We start from the raw sequence: 15,992 nt of genomic DNA, 5'->3' as shown, positions 1-15,992 counted from the left end.
TAGTACCCAATAGGTCCCCATCCTACTTTCCCCCCTTCAGTAGCTTCCAGTGTCTATTGTTCCCATCCTTATGTCCACGTGTACCTAATGTTTAGCTCCCACTTATTCATGAGAACATGGGGTATTTGGTTTTCTGTTTCTATATTAATTCACTTAGGATAATGGCCTCTAGCTGCATCCATGTTGCTGCGAAAAACATAATTTTGTTCTTCTAAATTATTCCATGGTGTATATGTACCATATTTTCTCTATTTGATCCACTATTGATGGATACCTAGGTTAATTTCATGTTTTCTCTATTGTGAATACTGCTGTGATGAACATATGAGTGCATGTGTCTTTTGGCTGAATGATTTGTTTTCTTTTGGCTATATACCCAGTAATGGGATTGCTGGGTAAAAAGGTAGTTCTATTTTTAATTCTTTGAGAAATCTCCAAACTGCTTTCTATAGTGGCAGAAGTAATTTACATTCCCAACAGTGTATAAGCATTCTCTTTTCTCTGCAGACTTGCCAGCATTTTTTTTTTTTTTTTTTACTTCTTAATAATAGCCATTCTGACTGATGTGAGATGTTATTTCACTGTGGCTTTGATTTGCACTTCTCTAATGATTAGTGATGTTGAGCATTTTTTCATATGATTGTTGGCTGCGTGTAAGTCTCCTTTTGAGAAATGTCTGTTCATATCCTTTGCCCACTTTTTAATGAGTCTTTGTTTTTGCTTGTTAAAGTTTTTTTGTTTTGTTTTGTTTTTTTTGAGATGGAGTCTCATTCTGTCGCCCAGGCTGGAGTGCAGTGGTGCAATCTTGGCTCACTGCAACCTCCACCTCCCAGGTTCAAGTAATTATCCTGCCTCAGCCTCCCAAGTAGCTGGGATTACAGGGGCCCACCACCACGTCTGGCTAATTTTTGTATTTAGTAGAGATGGAGTTTTGCCATGTTGGCTGGGCTGGTCTTAAACTCCTGACCTCAGGTGATTTGCCTGCCTTGGCCTCCCAAAGTGCTGGGATTACAGGTGTGAGCCACCGCACCTGTCCGAATTGTTTAAGTTCCTCATAGATACTAGACCTTTGTCAGATGCATAGTTTGTGAATATTTTTTCCCATTCTATAGATTCTCTCTTTACTCTCTTGATAGTTTCTTTCTATGCAGAAGCTGTGTAATTTAATTAGTTCCCACTTGTCAATTTTTGTTTTTGTTGCAATTGCTTTTGAGGACTTAGTCATAAATTCTTTGCTGAGGCTTTCCAGAAGAGTACCTACTAGGTTTTCTTCAGGGATTTTTATAGTTTTAGGTCTTACGTTTAAGATTTTAATCCATGTTGAATTAATTTTTGTACATAGTGATAGATAAGGGTCCAGTTTCATTCTTTTGCATATAGATAGCCAGTTATCCGAGCACCTGCCTTATGGTAATTCTTAAAGTCATGGCTTATAAGCCATCTAACATTGTTGTTCTTCAAAAAATTGTATTGGGAGTGATGTTCAGCTGAACATAATTCAGCCAGCTGAATACAGACACCTGGTGTTCTTCCCCTCCTCCACAGGAAAGGACTCAGGCAACAAATAAACAGCTAAGATTTTACTAGAGTACCAAAAGGAAAGCACTGGAGTGCAGTGTGGGGGATGGAGATGCAGCTGTGGTGGCTGGAAGTGCAGGAGGGAAGCTGGAGGCACCCGGCCTCTGAAGCCTGTCTTCTTCACCTGGGTGAGATCTGCTGGAGTCAGGAAGGACTTCCTGCTGCAAGGAAAAGGTGAGCAGAAGATCCCCACCAGTGCCCATTGCCATCACAAACACCTACAGTCCTTATAGCAGGTGAATCCAGCAGTCCTCACAAGTCATGAGACAGGTTTGGAGTCTTGCTGGGAATTCACACAGCTGCATTGTCCCAGATTAGGAGAACAAGGTGTGGACCCCCAACCCTCTATTCATCCCTTGTGAGCCATGGTGCTATAGCATGGCACCATCCTGAGACCAGAGCCACTTCTGCAGTGTGCCCTGCTCTGAGGGCCAGTAGCCACTGCACCTCTCCAGCACTTGGGCTCCATCTTCATTCCACCAAGCCCATATAGGAAGCTGAACACCTCAATCCCAGGTTAGTAAAGCATGGGCCCAGGATAGGCTGTGGCTCTGGTCCTGTTCTGTTCAGGGCGAATCTGCCCTTGAGCTGGCCAAACTGCTGCATAGCCTCCCCAAAGCAGGCTGGGCCCCCAAGCCTGTGAGCAGCTGATATGCTCCAGGGCCAGTGAAGTGGCTATGTGCTTGCACACAGGAACTGAGAAACAGTCTCACAGCACACCTGCACCCTCCAGAGAGAGCCCTGGCCTGCCCCAGTGGCCCTGTATCCCCAATCAGGGCCTGACAAACAATTCCTCAGGCCGCTCTTGGCAGGTATGATACTAAGCTGACCAAATAGCCAAAAGCACATATCCCAGACCTGAGTATCAGCCCTGCGGGCCAATCCAGGTGGACATGCCCCAGGCTGGCCAAGCAGCCGTGTACCCACATTCTGGGCCTGAGAAACAGTTTTTTGGGCTGCTGCTGGTGGGGACACCCCTGAGCCAACCAAGCATCCTTGCAATTGTGTTTCAGACCTAAAAAGCATCATGACCCAAGAAACAGTTTCACAGGCTGCTCTTGGCAGGTATGATCCCAGGCTGGCCATATAGCCAAAAGCCCACATCCTACATCTGAGTGACAGCCCAGGCTGACATGACCCCAGGGCAGACATGACCCCAGGCTGGCTGCCTATTAAGTAATTTCTTATCCTTTGCCTCCTCACAAATGAAATGCTATCATTTGTGAAAATATGAATAGAATTGGAGGATATTATGTTAAGTGAAATAAACCATGAACAGAAAGTTAAATACTACATGTTCTCATTCATATTTGGAAGCTAAAAAAAAGTTGAACTCACAGAGGTAGAATAGAACAGAGGATACCTGATGCTGGGAAGACTTGGGGGAAGGGAAGGATAGGAAGGGATTTGTTAAAGAATATAAAAGTTAAACTGGATGAAAGGAAGTTCTTGTGTTCTCTACCACTGTAGGATGACCATAGTTAACAATAATATATCATGTAGTTTAAATAGCTAGAAGGAGGATATTGAATGTTCCTAACACAAAGAAATGATAAAAATTTGAGATGGTGGGTATGCTAATTATGCTGATCTGATCACTATCTATTATATTTATCAACACCTCATTATACATCCTAAGAATATGTACAATAACTATTTGTCGATCTAAAAAATTAGATAAAAATTGTTTTGTCTATTCTGGGTACTTTACATGTTCATACATATTTTTGAGTCAGCTTGTCAATTTCTACAAGAAAAGCCTGTTGGGATTTCGATTGAGATTATGCTGAATTTATAATTTGTGAATAATTGATTTCTTTACAATATTGGATCTTCCAATACGTGAACATAGTATATGTCTCCATTTGTTTAGGTGTTCTTTAATTTTTTTAAACAATGTTTTGAAATTTCCAAGATTTTTCACTTATTTAATTAAATTGATCCCTAAATATTTAGTTTTTGATGCTGTTATTTTTATTTGAAAATTTCTAATTGTTACATTCTAATACATGAAAACAGTATATATAGTGAAATTTCAAGTAAAAATTATATATAGAAATATATAATATATAAATATACTTTTTGTATTATATGTATGTCATATATTTATATATTGTATATATTATATATATCTATGTATTATCAATATATTTATATATATTCTCTCTATATTTATATATATATTTTGTTTTTTATTTATTTATTTTTTGTAAAGACAGGGTTTTGCTATGTTGCCTAGGCAGGTTTCAAACTTCTGGCCTCAAGCATCCCAGGCATGTGCCAAAATACCTGGCCCAGTTTTCTTTTCCATAAGGTCTTTGCCTGGTTTTAATATCGGTGTACTAGTGAACTCTTCAATTTTTGGAAGAGTTTGTATAAAATTGGTATCACTTGTTCCTTAAATATTGAGAAGAACTCACCAGTGAATAAATCTTTTTCTTTCTTTCTTTCTTTCTTTCTTTCTTTCTTTCTTTCTTTCTTTCTTTCTTCCTTTCTTTCTTTCTTCTTTCTTTCTTTCTTTCTTTCTTTCTTTCTTTCTTTCTTTCTTTCTTTCTTTCTTTCTTCCTTTGGAAGAGTTTGTATAACATTGGTATCACTTGTTCCTTAAATATTGAGAAGAACTCACCAGTGAATAAATCTTTTAGTTTCTTTCTTTTTCTTTCTTTCTTTCTTTCTTTCTTTCTTTCTTTCTTTCTCTTTCTTTCTTTTTTCTGAAACGGAGTTTCACTTTTGTCACCCAGGCTGGAGTGCAATGGCACAATCTCAGCTCACTGCAACCTCCACCTCTTGGGTTCAAGTGATTCTCCAGCCTCAGCCTCCAGAGTAGCTGGGATTACAGGCGTGTGCCACCATGCCCAGTTAATTTTTCTATTTTTAGTAGAGTCGGGGTTTCACCATGTTGGCCAGGCTGGTCTTGAACTCCTGACTTCGGGTGATCCACCTGCGTTGGCCTCCCAAAGTGTTGAGATTACAGGCGTGAGTCACTGAGCCCAGCCAACAATCTTTTTTTTTTTTAAACAAAATTATAGCACGACAAAACTTTTCAAACAAAATTATATATTAATGAAATACTAATTTTATTTTCCTTGAGAGAGCATTGGTAGTTTGTGTGTTTCATGAAAACCATATGTAATTTTAATTGCTTATTTACTTGTCTTCCCCATTAGAATGTTATAGACTGTTCTTGGGAAGGGAGCCTGTCTTTTATTTTTAAGATTCTAAAGCTTAGTAAATATTCAATAAATAGTTGTTAAGTAAATGAAGAAAAGGATAAATTTTTAGTAGGGCCATCAGGAGTTTCATGGGAGGAAATTAGAGGTGGATTGTGAGGGATTAAGATGAGAGAAGGAGAAAAAGCCCACAAAGAAGGGATAGCACAAACATAGGAGAGGCAAGGCGAGGGCGTGATTAGGGAATGGCTGCACATGCCTCTTGGAGTATTGAAGTAGAAGTTAATCTGTGCTAAGATAAGCCAGAACTAAGTCCAGGGGTTTACTGATACTGGACATCTGTTTACATTGGGAAGCCACTGAAGGTTTTTGAGAAGGAGAGTTTAAGAACTGGTTCTGTGTTTAAAAGGATGCTTCTGGTGATACAATGTGGGACTGATTAGTGAGGACAGAGACAAGAGGCTATGCAAGCAGTTAGGAGGCTGCTGCATTATTACTTTGGTGAGTAACAATGGGGACACAAAATAGGCCATACGATAAGTACAGGAAAAGAAGATTTTTTCAAAGTGGAATTCATGAGACTTTTTTCACCTGAATGAGTGGTGAATGAAAAGATGAAAGATAATCCTAAATTCTGAGTGGATGGTGCGCCATCAACTAAGGTGCAATTACAAGTGGAAGGGCAGGTTTGCCAAAGAGGACAGAATCTCGCTCTGTCACCCAGGCTGGAGTGCAGTGGCTCTCTGGGTTCCAGTAATTCTCCTGCCTCAGCCTCCCGAGCAGCTGGGACTACAGGCACGCAACACCATGCCTGGCTAATTTTTGTATTTTTAGTAGAGATAGGGGTTTCACCATGTTGGCCAGACCAGTCATAGCCTGGTTGGCTAAGCACAACCACAGCCAAACAGAGTGTTCAGGGACTCAAGAAAAGTGATGAAGATTTTAGAACCACACCCATAGTAGTAAAATTCAAAGCTACTGAAATAAATGAGAACAGTGAATTGGAAGAAACCCTGGGAATGGGAAAAATCTTTCATATATGTCAAGACAAAAATAGAAAGTTGATGGAGTTTTGGCAGAAAGAAGGAGAGCCAGGAAAACATAGAAATGGGATTGTCTTTCAAGAAAGTAACTTGGGAGGTGGTGTAGTGGAGTGATTTAGAGTCTGGAGCCAGGAGTCAGAAAGACTTCCTGTTGAATCTCTGCTTTCACACTTGTAGGCTGCATGGCTTTGAGCAAGTTATCTGGCCTTTATCTGTAGAGTGAGGGCAATTTTATAATCTATCTCATAAGACAGTTGCAAAAAATAAATAAGAAATAATGCCCTTAAAGTGCTTCTCTTATTGTATGGCATACAGTAAGCAATCTGTATTAGCTACTATTACCAATATTAGTGACAGATCCTTTGGGAAGGTTAAAAAGAATGAGGGGCATGCAGATCTGAGATCTTCTCTGGAGGCAAAGGCAAAGATTACAGACCTGTAGGAATTCCTCTTACACAGATGTAGAGTTTTCAAGTCTTTTTGCAGTAGAGTCATCTTTATACCTGTAGAATGTTTGGATGGGGCATGTGTGTGTGTGTGTGTGTGTGTGCGCACACACTCGTGCATTCACCTGAATAAAAATAGTTAATTCTAAACAGGTCTGATAATTTCTATAAAAAGAAGCTCCAAAGAAAATGTCAGGAAGACTACTTTTTTTCTCTGGAAAGACTGATGAAGAAATGCTTCAAAGAAATGAATCAAAGGCAAATGCATGCTAACTTGGTTTCATTTCTTTGCTGAAAATTAGTTAATGTTGTTTTATCACAGTGTATTATGCTTGTTTTTATTTCTTTAAAACAAGTAACTTGGATTTTGATTGTGATTTAAACTTAAGCCCACGTGGCTTATGAAATTAGCCATTTAATCAACAAAGACCAGATGACAGAATTTTAATGTTCAAATATAATTATAGAATTAAAGATTAAGTCAGTATTGTTTTTAACATTTTTATTTATTTGATAGTCTTATCAAATTAACATTTATAAATATTTCTGTGGAGTTTGGAAAGGAGATTGTGAAATATCAGATACAATCTCAAAATTTGAGCATGGCTTTGAAAAATGTGTCTTAAACATCATTGACCAACCTGGCCAACATGTTGAAACCCTGTGTTTATTAAAAATACAACAATTAGCCGGGTGCAGTGGTGGGTGCCTGTAATATCAGCTATTTGGGAGGCTGAGGCAAGAGAATCACTTGAACTCAGGAGGCGGAGGTTGCAGTGAGCTGAGGTTGCGCCACTGCACTCCAGCCTGGGCGACAGAGTGAGACTCCGTCACAAAACAAAACAAAATCATTGATATGTTAGGAAAGACATTTTGATCAGAATATAGTAGCAAACATAATTAGTTATTCCATACAGTGCATACATAATTTACACACATGCCTATGGTAACAAGTTCCCTTTTATAGGGAATGTCCATAGAGTATCCTTAACCAGTAGTGAGCTTTAAACTTTCAAGGCACACACACAACCGCTGACTTACCTTTCTTTTGACTGAGTCCAAGCTTATTTCAGCAGAACTAAATGATTGACTGACTTCCTCCATGGCCACCAACATAATGCCTCCAGAACTAAACCCTTAGTTTCACTCTGCTGGATAAAAAACATATAAACAAAAGCTATTTTAAACTTTCTTGTTTGCTGACCTATCAACGCCCAATAGCGGAACCTACCTTTGATTACTGATGCGGGCCTACTGTGGTCATCAAATATTATACAATAAACTGTTTACATAGCAGCCCCCTTTACAGCTTTTAGATCTTCCCAAGCTGCCAATTTCTGAAGCTCAGCCTGCCAGCTAGCAGACAGAGAGGTGCTTGTGTTCTAGTTGATGGAGGTAATTAACAGCCTAAACTGTCAGAAGGTGACAGCAGGCAAAAAGTTCTTGCCCTGGGGTCACAGCTGGACTCCAACAACTTATTCCTGATTTACCAGTAAAACTAATAATGTAAGTAATATTGGTATTAAATTATAAAATCAAGGGTCAAACTGAAATTCTGGTTTGTACCACACATTTACTGGCAGCAAATTAGTGATAACGTCTTGCAGGGACTGCCCTCCTAAAAAGACCCCTGGAAAAATGAGCACGTGTCTATTTTGGCAACAACATGTGGATTTTGGTAATATAAAGAAGTGAAATGGTGTCTTTTACTTTGATTTATCTCAGCAATTGTAGCTATGAATAGGATAATCTTTTTTTTTAACGTTTAAGAAAACCAAACCCCCAAGAAGTAATGAATCATGCTTAGATGATAAGCATCAGCGTATACTTTTACTAAATTTTGCTTCGCAGTTCAAAAGTGAGCAACACTTATTATTCATAATGTTATATTTTCCTATAGTGAGCCTTAGAGAGTGAGAGAGAGAGAAAGAGAGGTTAGATGGACGGATAGACAAATTCAGATATACACTTGAATTATTAGCATCCTAAACGTACTTTTTTCGTAATCTTGATTATTAAGGAATAATCATCATTATTAGAAACTTTTCAAAGTTTTAAGAAAAAATTGCTTGGGGCTTGCTAATTTGAAGTGAATCCTGGCTTCCCAAATTTTATTATACCTTTTAGCAAAGGTCACATCTGATGTTACAAGGGAAATAAGCAATTGCCACTTCACATAGAAATTTTCTTTCACATACTCATAAATTCCCAGAGGCTCTGTGCCACCGTAAACTTATGATCTAACAAATAATTGTTAGATTTGTTTACTTATAAAATAAATAGGCTGGGTGCAGTAGTTCACACCTGTAATCCAAGCACTTTGGGAAGTTGAAATGGGAGGATCCCTTGAGCTCAGGAGTCCGAGGCTGCAGTGAGCTATGATCATGCCACTGCACTACAGCCTGGGTGACAGAGTGAGATTCTGTCTCTAAATCAATCAATCAATCAATCAATCAAACAAGCAAATACATAAAGAAAAACAACTTTTTAGGTTTATCAGGAAAATTACATAAGTATGAAAATGTAAGTTTTCTGAAAATGAGTCATGCAATGTGCTTAGTGATCTAACAGTGGATCTATTTAAAATACATTTGCAAACCAATAAGCTCCTTTGAACTACAGTTCAATACCTGGTCTCAGACATGTAAAAGATGGAGTGTAGAAATCCAGAATAAGAAACCTAACAGGTTATCTTGTTTAACTACCTTATCTTTGGCATCTGAATAAAGTAAAAGGTTAAGCTGACTCAAGTGAACAATGGTATTATTGACCATACATTTTCATGTGTTTTTGCAGTTTTAAAGGTTTTATTGTGGTCAGCTTAATATCTGCATGTTTGTTAAATTTCTGAATACTGTGTAATTAAATGGATTTTTTTGTGATAGCGATTAGCACATACCAAAAATCCAGTGAAACAATTATTTCTCTCTTCTTAACTGGAGATCATATTTGTGAGCTATGGTATCCATTATCAACAGTGTATTCATGATTCCATTCACATTTTGTGTATCTGATTATAAATTTCATATGGCATTTAATTTGACACAATATAAATCCATTTGAATTGACTATAATGGGGTGTGTGTGTGTGTGTGTGTGTGTATGGTGTGTGTGTGTGCACTTTAGTTTCATGAGCCTTGGGAAAATGATTCTATAAATATATAGATATAAATGTATCAGGCTAATTTTTATGCAAAGCGATGTATGCATTCCTTTCACTTATTAAATCACTGACTTTAGTGTTTACGTAGAGATATCTGTAGACCTCAGAACAGAATTAAAACATTGTGAAAATTATAGCTTGATAAATGTGTACTGTAAAAATAAATCTAATTTGTTGAGTACACATTATAACACTGTGTTAAGAATGCTGAGGGAGAAAAATAATTTTAAGATGTAATTTCTACTGTCTAAGAAGTTTACTGTCAAGGTGGAGGTAGAAAGAATACAATTACAAAAATAAATAAAAGCATGATACTCTAAGATGTGCTGCAGGCAATACACAGCTTTTTGGATAAGGAGTCGGCTGAGAAAAGGCCCCGAGGGAGGTAAGTTTGAAACGTTCTGTAGATAAGGGATAGGCTACCTTGAAATGTGCAAAGGTTACAGGTAGATATGTCAGGTAATGTGAAATTGTAAGGAGCTAGCAATTTATTCTATGAGAACAATATTCCATTGAAGGTGTATTAGCAGGGAGTAGTTTGATCACAGGGCTATTTTAGGATGATAATTTTAGGACAAATTTTGTAGGAAGTTGATTGGAGCAGTAATTCTCAAAATGATTTTTTTCCCTGAACTTGAGGAGTTGTTACACTCTGATCAGTTAACAGTGGTTTATGGCAGGATGATTGTCATAGGGAACGGCGGCTTCTTGCTGAACGTTGAAATCACTGGCGTAGAGGAAGAAGAGATTTCCTTTAATAGTAAGCATTCCAGTTCAGGAAGGAAGTGATGAGGCACTTAACTATGGGGTGAGAATAATGGGAAAACTGGAATAAAGGATGGATATGAGTCAGTTGAAAGGGGAATCTAAAGGAATAACTCTGAAGTCTGGAAATAGTATATGAGATGAAATGAACACTTGAAATTTATAGTGATGAGTGGACAAGTGGAAATTGTTATATGTGTTCAATGATTGATAATCTTGTTCTTTTGACACACTGAATGCTCTCACACATTTTGTGCCACTTAAAGAACCATAGAGTAGCTTGTGATGGTATCTTCATTGACTTGCCCTGCAAGAATCATATTCCTCACCACGAAATTCTACAGCTTCAACTCTAAGAATCAATAGACGTTATTGAGTGCCCACTCCTTATCCTAATGCTGGATTCAGGAAATACTAAGAAGAAATCTCAAAAATCTGGACAGGAACATAAGACGTTTACTTTTACAAATGTCGAGCATCGTATAATAAGCAGAAAAGCACCTGTTCAGAAGAGGATGCGCTTTAAGTATAGGTTGGCAGTGAGAATAACATAGACTAGGGAGAAGACATTTGAGGGAGGCTTATAGCCACAAAGGTGAGACCAGAAGCTTCTCAATTTGCCTGGATTGACAGCAGTGAATACCACACTGTGAATTTTAATCTACAGCTAAAGATGTATTGTTTTCCAAAAAGGGAATAAAGCGATAAAGACCTTCTCGAAAAATAATTTTGCAGTGAAGTGCAGAGTAGACTTTACTGGGGAGCAGTAGGAGATGGTGAGATGGTAAGGATGCATCTGTCACAGTTGTGTAACAGTCATGTGTATATCGTATATATCAATATCCTGGATGTGCCTTGGCTTCAAGGCAGCTCAAATGTGTGGGCCTGGGCCTGTGAGGTGTCTAGCAAGGTCTTGGTTTAGATGACGGCCAGAAGTTCAGCCTAATTGAGTGCAGTCATGACAGCTGGGAACCATTCTGACACATTCAAGCTTAAGCTGAGATTTAGGAAGCTCAATCCCTAATTCAGATAGCATTGTCCTTGAATGTTGCTGACCCTTCCTGAAACAAAACATGCTAGATAAAATTTCTTAGCTTTTTATAGAGCTTAGCATGCAGTGATTTCAATCCCAAGTGAAAATTATAATACTGATAAAGGCTTTTCCTAGGAAATGTATTTTATGAAACTGATAAGTAAGTGTTGGAATTCAACTAGCCTAACCCTTCAAATGAATGCATAATTTTCTTCCAATGCACTTCCAAAGCTTTTTTATTATGGCAAGTTTGCACACAAAAGTAGGCAGAACAGCAGAATGAGTATCTGTGAATCAATTGCATAATTCCAATGCTATCATTTTGTCAAACTTATTTCACCTATCCCCCTACTTTTGTGGAAAGCGAGGGCTTGTTTTTTTTTTTTTTTTTTCACAAAACAAATTTCAAACATCATATTATTTCATCTAAAAACACTCCAGGCAGGAAAAACCCACTATTCTTTCATTTTACTTATCATATTTTAAAATAAGCACCTTAGGAATAATAAATCTTTGCCTATTGTATAAGTAGGATTTTCAAAATTGTATTATGATTTGTTTTTTACTTTGCTTGTGCTTTTATTTTTGTCATGCAAAACTTTCATGTATGAATGTATATATGTGTGTATTTATCTATACGTATTTATATTAACATTTATCAATCTTTTCCTTTACTGATTCTAGATTTTGAATCATAATTGTGAATGTTGTCCCCTTTCTCAGGCCATAAAGGAGTTAGCCCATGTTTTCTTCTTGTACTAGTATGGTTTCATATTCTACATTTGAATATGATTAGTTTGGAATTTATCTGGTGAGAAAAAGATACAGTCCTAAGTACTTGCATATGACCATGAACTTGATGATTGAGACCCTTAGACTGTCCTCTTTTTCTCAGATTCATCTAAGTCTACAGAATCTTTATTCCTGCTACTTCTCCTTTGCTTATTATCTTCAGTCACTGTGTGATACAGTTTGGGTCTGTGTCCCTGTCAAATCTCATGTTAAATTGTAAACCCCAATGTTGGATATGGGGCTTGGTGGGAGGTGATTGGCTCATGGGAGCAGGTTTCCTCTTTGGTGCTGTTCTGGTGATAGTGAATGAGTTATTTCAAGATATGGTTGTTTAAAAGTGTGTAGCACCTCCCTCCACCTTTGTTGCTCCTGCACTGCCTATATGAAGAGATGCCTGCCTCCCCTTCACCTTCCTCCATGATTGTAAGTTTCCTGAGGCTTCCCCAGCCATGCTTCCTGTACAGCCTGCAGAACCATGAGCCAATTAAACCTCTTTTCTTTATAAATTACCCAGTTTCAGGTATTTCTTTATAGCAGTGCAAAAGTGAACTAATGAGGCTGGGCGTGGTGGCACATGCCCGTAATCCCAGCACTTTGGGAGGCAGAGGCGAGTGGATAACTTGAAACCAGGAGTTGGAGACCAGCCTTGCCAACACATTGAAACCCCATCTCTATAAAAGATACAAAAATTAGCCAGGCATGTTGGTGCATGCCTGTAGGCCCAGCTACTTGGGAGGCTGAGGCAGAGAATTGCTCGAACCCGGGAAGCAGAGGTTGCAGTGAGCCGAGATCACCACTACACTCCAGCCTCCTAGACAAAGTGAGACTCTTTCTCAAAAAAAAAAATAAAAAAAAATGAACTAATGATACAGAGACAAATAGTTACATTGTTGACCTCCAAAGAGCTTGTAACCCACGTGGGGTTATAGGCAGTTAGGCAGACAATTGCAATATAACCTATAAGGCCCTAGGATAGTGTTATGTATGGACTACTCCATGAGGATATTAATTCAACCTGGATGGCAGAAAGTGAGGAAAGTCTTTCAGGAGGACATTCAATCTCCGTGATTTTTTAAAGGTTAAATGTGGGAATCAATTAGAGAAAGTGGTGTTGGGGCCATGGGAGAAGACTGGATTCCAGCCTGAGGAAGGAGCACATGTAAAGACAGCATCCAGAGGCAGAATAATGTCTTCAGAGAGTGCCAGCAGTTTCTTTTAACTGTAGAGAACACAGGACTCAAGACATGGTAACAGATTATTTTTATGGAATGTGTACTATGTGTGTGCCAGACACTGGACTAACGGCTTTATAAGCATTATCTCTTTTAATCCCAACCATATTAATGCAACACTAATATTCCATTAATTATTTTACAGAAGGAAAAATTGAGAAGCAGGGACATAAAGTGAATTCCCAGAACCACATTTGGTGTTAGAGCCAAGATTTGTACCTAGACTGTCTGGCTTTAGGGCCCAAGTTCTTGATGGCTCCACTCTATTGCCAGATTATGAATAGCCTTGAAGAATATAGTGGACCATCAAATGGTTTTCAGCAGAACAATGATATATTTATACTATTAGAAGATGCATCTGGATGTAGAGTGGAGAATGTATTAAAGAGGCATCAGTGGGTGTGTGGAGCTCACTTTGGAGCTTAATGGAACCTCAATGAGAAATGTGAATTCAAGAGTTGACCTGAGGTGGTAACAATGGGGATAGAGACACATGGATGGAGATACTAAATAGCTAGGACTTCACTAGATGTTTAGGGTTGACTGGGAAAAAACCCTTCTGGCTTGGGCAGCTAGCTGGATGGGGTGCATTAATTCTGAGTAAGTTAACTGATGATACTCCACAGAAAAAACCAGAACGTAAGATTTTTGGTATCATAATAAACAGATTACACTGTTGTATGATCTGTATATGATCATTTGGGCAGCAATGTAGCACTGTTAATTATAATATATTAATGTTTAGTGCATACATCTATCAGGTAATACTGTTTATTTTGGCCTGAGACATGTTACTCAACATTACTTAATAATAGAACATACATGGCAATGACCGAACACAAATGTTCATTGGAATTCCACAGGTTGCTGAGCTGTCTTTCACAGTTCCAGTCTTCTAACACCTTTTAAGTTTGTTATCTCCAATAGTATCTGATCCTCAGAGATATCTGGGGAAGCTTGTTGGGAATTAATTTTGTAGAATTAGAAGTGCCGCTCTTTTGTTAATTTACTGTTTGACAAACATGTCAGAATAAATACCAGTTTTTACCATTAGGTTAAAGAGGCAATTTTCTATTTACAAAGCAAGGCTTTTCAGTTGCTGACCACTTGTACTTACTAAATATGGTAGTTGTTTAGCACATGTTTTCTTGTGAACATCCGTGTCTTTGTGACTCAGTCTAGGCTGTTGCAATTTGCTCCTTATCAAGCTTCGGGAGAAAATGTAGTAGGTAAAGAGGATAACTGTTCAGTCATTTAATGTGCTTTCATGTAGAGCAGTGGTTCTAAACAGTTCCACAATCAGATTTTTAAATATTAATTTTTATATTCTCTAGGCACTTCAAGTTTTTAAACTATCTACCAAACTCTATTTTAAAGTTATAAATTTTATTTCCATTTTGTATCAGAGAGTATTTCAACATGAAATAACCAGGGTTACCCAATTAGGCAATAAAATTCCAGTCTAAAGCAAAGAAACATAACGTTAGAGTTTGTGCAACTCCGTTTGGGTAAATGTAATATTTCAATTAAAAATATTCACAGTTATTCACTGTTATCAGTTAGGATTCATTATGATTGAACTCAACAAGGCCCAGAATAACAGTGGCTTAAAATAGGTTTACTTCTCTTCAACCTAGTATCTCAAAGTAAGGACTTCCAAGGCTTGCATGACTGCTCTGCTCCATTAAGTTATAAGGGAAGTATATTCACTGTACCATTGTGCCCAGGTGTGGTGGGCCGTCCTCAAAAAGATCTCAGGCCTCAAAAGATATCAGGTCCTGAGAATCTGTAAATGCTACCTTATTTGGGAAAAGTGTCTTTGCAGATGTGATTAAATTAAGGATCTTGAGATGGGAAGGTTATGTTGGATTATTCCGGTGGCCCCTAAATGCCATCATCTATATCCTTATAAATGAAGGCAGACAGAAATTTTATAAACACACACACACACACACACACACACACACTGAAGACAGAACAGGTTTGAAGATGTTGCACTTGAAGACTGGAATGATGTGGTCACAAGCCTAGGAATTCCCGTCTTGAATTCTGAATTCAAGGAATGGATGGATTCTCCTGTAGGACCTCTGGAAGTAGTGTGGCTCTGGATACCTGGATTTTGTCCCAGCAATACTGATTATTTCTTGCCTCCAGAACTGTGAAATAATAAATTTTTGTTTTTTTAAGTCATCAAGTTTGTGATAATTTCTTATAGCAGATATAAATGGTAATACACTAGGGAATGGTATATATTCTCCATGTTCAAGAAAACCAAGTGTCTCATTCACCTTCTAAGCAGGACTGTGTAGAAAGAGGAAGGCATTTATTCATTCATTCACTTCTTCATTCAACAGATATATATATCTGTACTTCTACATTTGAGTCCTTGTGGACAAACTGCAACATAACTTAGTAGGTAGACAAGATTGAAACCCTAACTTTGGAGTATGTGCCTGTAACAGTGGCTGAGTCTTGGTCAGTCCTAACAGCCATATTTCAACCATACGCTGCTGAGTGTTCAAACTGTGTTCAAATAAGGTAAACACCAACCTGCAACCAATCCAGCTGTTTCTGTACCTCACCTCTAATTTCTGTACATCATTTTTATTTTTGTCTATAAATTTCTTCTGACCATGAGGCATCCCTGGAGTCTCTAAGAATCTGCTGTGATTCTGGGGGCTGCCTGATTCACAAATTGTTCATTGCTCAATTAAACTCCTTTGAATTTAATTCAGCTGAAGTTTGTCTTTTAACAGGGGGTTTGAAATAT

General features: G+C 38.0%; 1 long non-coding RNA gene across 2 annotated transcripts in view; it reads left to right on the top strand.

Moving 5' to 3' along the window:
• Positions 1-15,992, top strand: part of LOC129481258 (uncharacterized) — a 65,210-nt gene that overhangs the window by 21,231 nt on the left and 27,987 nt on the right. The window contains exon 4 of one of the 2 annotated variants that reach the window (XR_010120620.1): positions 1,546-1,752. This is a non-coding gene — a long non-coding RNA (uncharacterized lncRNA). Of the gene's footprint in view, positions 1-1,545; positions 3,530-15,992 lie in introns of those variants that run through there. The other variant, XR_008657312.2, reaches the window with a different exon arrangement.

The sequence above is a fragment of the Symphalangus syndactylus genome, chromosome 4 (assembly GCF_028878055.3).
Source record: "Symphalangus syndactylus isolate Jambi chromosome 4, NHGRI_mSymSyn1-v2.1_pri, whole genome shotgun sequence".
In the NCBI taxonomy this organism is placed as follows: domain Eukaryota; kingdom Metazoa; phylum Chordata; class Mammalia; order Primates; family Hylobatidae; genus Symphalangus; species Symphalangus syndactylus.
Note: the sequence above shows the minus strand (reverse complement) of the source record. Positions and strands in the feature narration are given on the sequence as shown.